General features: G+C 49.6%; 2 non-coding genes across 2 annotated transcripts in view; both read left to right on the top strand.

Moving 5' to 3' along the window:
* The first annotated feature begins 5249 nt into the window (after positions 1-5249).
* Positions 5250-5404, top strand: LOC143176732 (5.8S ribosomal RNA). The gene has a single exon (XR_013001242.1). It is a non-coding gene; the product is annotated as a 5.8S ribosomal RNA (ribosomal RNA).
* Positions 5405-7459: 2055 nt separating this feature from the next.
* The window catches only part of LOC143176734 (large subunit ribosomal RNA), a 4007-nt gene continuing 3749 nt past the window's right edge, over positions 7460-7717 (top strand). Inside the window, exon 1 of the ribosomal RNA XR_013001244.1 lies at positions 7460-7717. This exon is cut by the window's right edge and continues 3749 nt beyond it. This is a non-coding gene — a ribosomal RNA (large subunit ribosomal RNA).

Here is a 7717-nt window from a genome sequence, read left to right as displayed (position 1 = left end):
CAGATGACCTTGTGATTCCTTCGTCGGGCACTGGTAAAGGGTGGCGATGATGCGTTCTATAATAGAAATACCCGTCGTAGCGTTTCTTCCGAGTCAACCCGCTCACGAAACTCTCTCTCGTCGTGGAATCCCCGCGTCGGAGAGTAAAACGCGAATTCATACTATGAAAACTTACGTCTCTCGACGATGGGACGATCCACGCGAAGAGTTGTTTACGTGCACGCGTATGGTGCGATTGCGTCGATTCGCTTTTCTGTACGGGGAGAAATAGAACGTTGAGTTGACTTATCGGGTCTTCGTTGGAATTACCGTCGCTGGCATTGTAAACTCCAGATGACCTTGTGATTCCTTCGTCGGGCACTGGTAAAGGGTGGCGATGATGCGTTCTATAATAGAAATACCCGTCGTAGCGTTTCTTCGGAGTCAACCCGCTCACGAAACTCTCTCTCGTCGTGGAATCCCCGCGTCGGAGAGTAAAACGCGAATTCATACTATGAAAACTTACGTCTCTCGACGATGGGACGATCCACGCGAAGAGTTGTTTACGTGTACGCGTATGGTGCGATTGCGTCGATTCGCTTTTCTGTACGGGGAGAAATAGAACGTTGAGTTGACTTATCGGGTCTTCGTTGGAATTACCGTCGCTGGCATTGTAAACTCCAGATGACCTTGTGATTCCTTCGTCGGGCACTGGTAAAGGGTGGCGATGATGCGTTCTATAATAGAAATACCCGTCGTAGCGTTTCTTCCGAGTCAACCCGCTCACGAAACTCTCTCTCTCGTCGTGGAATCCCCGCGTCGGAGAGTAAAACGCCGAAGGCTTACTATGAAACTTACGTCTCTCGACGATGGGACGATCCACGCGAAGAGTTGTTACGTGCACGCGTATGGTGCGATTGCGTCGATTCGCTTTTCTGTACGGGGAGTAATAGAACGTTGAGTTGACTTATCGGGTCTTCGTTGGAATTACCGTCGCTGGCATTGTAAACTCCAGATGACCTTGTGATTCCTTCGTCGGGCACTGGTAAAGGGTGGCGATGATGCGTTCTATAATAGAAATACCCGTCGTAGCGTTTCTTCCGAGTCAACCCGCTCACGAAACTCTCTCTCGTCGTGGAATCCCCGCGTCGGAGAGTAAAACGCGAATTCATACTATGAAAACTTACGTCTCTCGACGATGGGACGATCCACGCGAAGAGTTGTTTACGTGCACGCGTATGGTGCGATTGCGTCGATTCGCTTTTCTGTACGGGGAGAAATAGAACGTTGAGTTGACTTATCGGGTCTTCGTTGGAATTACCGTCGCTGGCATTGTAAACTCCAGATGACCTTGTGATTCCTTCGTCGGGCACTGGTAAAGGGTGGCGATGATGCGTTCTATAATAGAAATACCCGTCGTAGCGTTTCTTCCGAGTCAACCCGCTCACGAAACTCTCTCTCGTCGTGGAATCCCCGCGTCGGAGAGTAAAACGCGAATTCATACTATGAAAACTTACGTCTCTCGACGATGGGACGATCCACGCGAAGAGTTGTTTACGTGCACGCGTATGGTGCGATTGCGTCGATTCGCTTTTCTGTACGGGGAGAAATAGAACGTTGAGTTGACTTATCGGGTCTTCGTTGGAATTACCGTCGCTGGCATTGTAAACTCCAGATGACCTTGTGATTCCTTCGTCGGGCACTGGTAAAGGGTGGCGATGATGCGTTCTATAATAGAAATACCCGTCGTAGCGTTTCTTCCGAGTCAACCCGCTCACGAAACTCTCTCTCGTCGTGGAATCCCCGCGTCGGAGGGTAAAACGCGATATATAATAGTATATGCCAGTGGTTCGCGCGCGTCGTCTCTGAGATACGCGGTCGACAGAGTTCCGAAAACACGTGATGTGCCACGATTTCCGTGCGTCTTACATCTTTCGACGATGGGACGATCCACGCGAAGAGAACGTTCGTGCTTGCGTGAGGTGCAACAGCGTCGATTCGCTTTTCTGTACGGGGAGAAATAGAACGTTGAGTTGACTTATCGGGTCTTCGTTGGAATTACCGTCGCTGGCATTGTAAACTCCAGATGACCTTGTGATTCCTTCGTCGGGCACTGGTAAAGGGTGGCGATGATTCGTTCTATAATAGTAATACCCGTCGTAGCGTTTCGACCGATGTCACCCGCCACGAATGTCTCTCTCGACGTGGAAACCCCGCGCCGAAGAGTAAACGCGAAGGCTTACCATACGAAAGAAAACGGTATTATACGCCTGTGGTATGTGCGTCTCGGCTCTGTGATACGCGATCGGCAGAGTTACAAAAAAACGTTGATGGGCCACGATTTCCGTGCGTCTTACATCTTTCGACGATGGGACGATCCACGCGAAGAGTAGTTACGTGCTCGCGCGAGGTGCGATAGCGTCGATTCGCTTTTCTGTACGGGGAGAAATAGAACGATGAGTTGACTTATCGGGTCTTCGTTGGAATTACCGTCGCTGGCATTGTAAACTCCAGATGACCTTGTGATTCCTTCGTCGGGCACTGGTAAAGGGTGGCGATGATTCGTTCTATAATAGAAATACCCGTCGTAGCGATTCGGCCGAGACACCCGCCACGAAACTCTCTCTCGTCGTGGAATCCCCATGTCGGAGAGTAAAACGCGAAGGCTAACTATATAAGAAACATATAGTATTATTTATGCCTGTGGTTCTCCGTTTGTCCTACTCTCAGATACGCGACTCGGAGAGTTACGAATAATCGTGATGGACCACGATTTCTGTACGTCTTACATCTTTCGACGATGGGACGATCCACGCGAAGAGATCATTCCTGCTTGCGTGAGGTGCGATAGCGCCGATTCGCTTTTCTGTACGGGGAGAAATAGAACGATGAGTTGACTTATCGGGTCTTCGTTGGAATTACCGTCGCTGGCATTGTAAACTCCAGATGACCTTGTGATTCCTTCGTCGGGCACTGGTAAAGGGTGGCGATGATTCGTTCTATAATAGAAATACCCGTCGTAGCGATTCGGCCGTGTCACCCGCCACGAAAATCTCTCTCGTCGTGGAATCCCCGCGTCGTAGAGTAAACGCGAAGGCTTGCTATAGAAGACTATAGTTTATACGCCTGTGGTTCACCGGTTGCCTGCTCTCCGGGGTACGCGATCGCGCAGGAGTTACGGAAGAACTTGATGGGCCACGATCTCCAAGCGGCTATATCTTTCGACGATGGGACGATTCACGCGAAGAGAACGTTCGTGCATGCGTGAGGTGCGATAGCGTTGATTCGCTTGTCTGTACGGGGAGAAATAGAACGATGAGTTGACTTATCGGGTCTTCGTTGGAATTACCGTCGCTGGCATTGTAAACTCCAGATGACCTTGTGATTCCTTCGTCGGGCACTGGTAAAGGGTGGCGATGATTCGTTCTATAATAGAAATACCCGTCGTAGCGTTTCGACCGATGTCACCCGCCACGAAATTCTCTCTCGTCGTGGAATCCCCGCGTCGGAGAGTAACCGCCGAAGGCTTGCTATAGAAGACTATAGTTTATACGCCTGTGGTTCACCGGTTGCCGGCTCTCCGGGGCACGCGATCGCGCGAAGGTTACGGAGGGACGTGAAGCGCCCGAGCAATGAAACGTCCGCAGGAGGAAACGAGCAACCGCCGAACATTGTTTCGCGACGTTTCCATAATGTATTGTCGTTTCGCTCGCATCCCGCTTCTTTCCCCTAGTTTCCTCGACGCGTAGTTTCGCAGCCTTAGTGGACGAATCATTCTCGATTCGAGGAAAGATATGCAGTGGGGCGTGCAATGAGCCCGCCAGAGACCACGATCTCCAATGCGTCTTTACATCTTTCGACGATGGGATGATCCACGCGAAGAGAACGTTCGTGCTTGCGCGAGGTGCGTTAGCGTCGATTCGCTTTTCTGTACGGGGAGAAATAGAACGATGAGTTGACTTATCGGGTCTTCGTTGGAATTACCGTCGCTGGCATTGTAAACTCCAGATGACCTTGTGATTCCTTCGTCGGGCACTGGTAAAGGGTGGCGATGATTCGTTCTATAATAGAAATACCCGTCGTAGCGATTCGGCCGAGTCACCCGCCACGAAACTGTCTCTCTTTCGTCGTGGAAACCCCGCGTCGGAGAGTAAAACGCGCGAAGGCTGTGACTGTAACATATATATATACAGTATACAATGCCTGTGGTTTTTGCGCGTGTCGGCTCTTCGGTATACGCGATCGGCCAGAGTTACGGAGGGACGGTGAAGCGCACGAGAAATTGAAACGGCCGCACGATTGGAACCGAGCAACCGTCGAACATTGTTTCGCGACGTTTCCATAATGCGTTTTCGTTTCGCTCGCATACCGCTTCTTTTCCCCTAGTCTCTGAGACGCGTTTTCGAGCCGTTCTTCTACTATCGATTCTCGTAGAGAGAAGGGACCGGGTAGTCTGGAAGTGGAACCCGCATCTTGCGTGTACCGTACACGGAATTGAGAGGACCGGCCGTGAAGCTCGTTTTAAAGCCGTGCGTCTGACACCCAACTCTTGCGCGCCAATTTCGCGGCAAGAGATAATATGGGACGAATGACCGGCAAAGAGCCAGCTGTGAAGTCTGTTTTTTTAATCGAATCCGTGGACGTGTGTATGCCGTAGCGTCGCTCGTCGTGTTCGTTCATGGTCGTTCCGAGAGAAAGAACGAAAGCGGTAACGAAGGGACCGGCCGTGAAGCTCGTTTTAAAGCCGCGCGTCTGACACCCAACTCTTGCGCGCCAATTTCGCGGCAAGAGATAACATGGGACGAATGACCGGCAAAGAGCCAGCTGTGAAGTCTTTTTTCATTATTTGCTTTCAATCGATCGATCGGTACGATTCGTGCAACGTTTCGCGCGATGCGACGCGAAAACATGCGCGCAACAATAGATGCGTCTGATCGGAAGAACGCGAGGGTCGACTGCACGCGATGGATTCAGTATCGGGTAGGATACAAAATATATCCCCGTCGTTTCCACGCGTGCGAGTCTTCTGCGTCTTTCGCGGGTTTTTGAATGCACTATACGCCCGGAACGTCGAGAAATATATACATATTACTTGAACGTTTTTCGTCTCGAAAGGCTTCGGTGTCGTCTCCAAGGCGACGCCTGAATCTCCTTCGCGCGCTGGTCGGAGATTCAGGTATCAACTTTTATCTTCTCTTTGAAAGAAGAGAGATATTAGGTCGAACAAATGAGAATAAAATTATATATGTGAAATATAAAATTTATACGATTACCCTGAACGGTGGATCACTTGGCTCGTGGGTCGATGAAGAACGCAGCTAATTGCGCGTCAACGTGTGAACTGCAGGACACATGAACATCGACATTTCGAACGCACATTGCGGTCCACGGATACAATTCCTGGACCACGCCTGGCTGAGGGTCGTTTACGTACCATACACTGCTTGCGTAGCTCTGTCAAATCCCCGCCGTCGTTCACCTCTTCGGATCGAACGTTTTTTTACCGAAGGGCGCAAAGAACGTTTCTGAGTCGGGTTAAGAGAAGGATGCTACGTACGAGCGAACGATGGGTGTCTCGTCGGCGTTTGTCGCGGACACGCGAAAATTCTGTGAATTTCACGGACAGTGTACGTTCTAGTTGTTGCAAAACGATCGGAATCGTTTGTATGGACTCGCGTGAGTGTTCGCGGCGTCGTGCGTCGTTCAATTACGACCGCCCGCGGATACCGCTCCACTGCGATATGGATCTGAGCGACAACTTTTTCGGCTGTTCGTGAGATGAACGGTTTCGTGTGTTTAGAAAAATTTTTTTTCCCGCGCTCCCGACGTCACCTGAAATGATGCGTCAGAGGTGAAAGAAAATATTAAGAAGTCGAGAGAGAGAGAGACTACACACGTTTTATTCATATTTTGTATACCGTGCGTGAGACGGATGTGCACGACACGTCGTATGTCGGTATATTACCGACTGGCCCCAGGGAGATTGTTTTCTTCCTCTCTTACGAATGAGATGTACGTTTCGGAGGATCGTCGTTACCGAAACACACGGCAAAACGAGACTTCTCGCAGCAGAACCTTTATACACAATACACATCGACTCTTTTTACCCCGAGAGAGAGAGAAAAGGTGTATTTCTTTTTTTTATTTTTCGAATTCGACGCACGAACGCTTTGACGACTGGAGAAAAACACGGTGTGTGTTAAAATCGTGCGGGACGAGCATGCGTATTCGTAACGGGTCGAATAGTTCTTATTCCCCGTCGTCGCGTGTCCTCGCTGGACCACCACCGTGCGCTTCCGCCACGTTCAGTTGAATTTCGAAATATATATATATAAAAAGAATCACCATATACTCTCTTTCGGGAGGTGTATTTTTATCGGTTTCTGCTATAGAGAAGAGACGGAGATCGTGTTGTGAGGTGTAACGTTTCTGTATCCCCGTTTCGGAGGATCGTCGTTATCGGCGGAACACACGTCAAAACGAGACTTCTCGCAGAACCTTTATACACAATACACATCGACTCTTTTACCCCGAGAGAGAGAAAAGGTGTTTTTCTTTTTTTTTTATTTTTCGAATTCGACGCACGAACGCTTTGACGACTGGAGAAAAACACGGTGTGTGTTAAAATCGTGCGGGACGAGCATGCGTATTCGTAACGGGTCGAATAGTTCTTATTCCCCGTCGTCGCGTGTCCTCGCTGGACCACCACCGTGCGCTTCCGCCACGTTCAGTTGTATTTCGAAATATATATATATATAAAAAGAATCACCATATACTCTCTTTCGGGAGGTGTATTTTTATCGGTTTCTGCTATAGAGAAGAGACGGACGATCGTGTGTGACACCACGTGGTAACGTTTCCGTATCCCCGTAAAATACGTTTATCTTTTCTCGTAGAAAAGAGAGAGGAAGAGGCAGGAGCTCCTCTTTGGCGAGGCTTTCGAACGTCGCGTCCCGTCCGCCGGAATATAATGATATAAATATATAACCGCCGCCGACTTTGTGCGAAAGCGTTGAAACGAACGCGTCGGTCGCCCCATGGTGTGTGTTTGTCGTGTCTTCTTTTCCTCTTCTGCACTTCTCTTCACTGTCGATCGCGAGACCGCGCGAGATCCGCTTCGGTCGTCCAGTCCCCGAAAATTCTTCTCGGACGGGCGTTAAAGTTAACCGGAGCGCGAGATCGTCTAGCGAGAGTCTTTTTCGCGATCGAGTAAAATGTGATAGAAGAAGGAGAAGAGTGTAAAAAGAGAATATAGACACGCGACGCAGCAGAGACCACTGGTGAGGCGCATAAGACGCGTTCGCGAACGATTTTTCGCGACGATACGGAGTCGCGCGTGTCGCGGTATATTTATCATTTATATACGTTATAATATGAATATTGTTGTGTTCGAACGCACTCTCCTCTAGACTTTGTTTTTTTTGCCTTTGAGCGATTTTTATGAAATTCGATTGAATTTTCATACAATTCACGTTCACGACGACCTCAGAGTAGGCGAGATTACCCGCTGAATTTAAGCATATTACTAAGCGGAGGAAAAGAAACTAACAAGGATTTCCTTAGTAGCTGCGAGCGAACAGGAATTAGCCCAGCACTGAATCCCGCGGTTCCGCCGTAGGGAAATGTAGTGTTCAGGAGGGTCCATTTATCCCGTGACGTCGAACCGCGTCCAAGTCCATCTTGAATGGGGCCATTTACCCGTAGAGGGTGCCAGGCCCGTAGCGACCGGTACGCGTTT

This window comes from Nomia melanderi, unplaced genomic scaffold, assembly GCF_051020985.1.
Source record: "Nomia melanderi isolate GNS246 unplaced genomic scaffold, iyNomMela1 scaffold0780, whole genome shotgun sequence".
NCBI lineage: Eukaryota > Metazoa > Arthropoda > Insecta > Hymenoptera > Halictidae > Nomia > Nomia melanderi.
The sequence above is the reverse complement of the archived record's forward strand: the minus strand, read 5'-3'. Positions and strand labels throughout refer to the sequence as shown.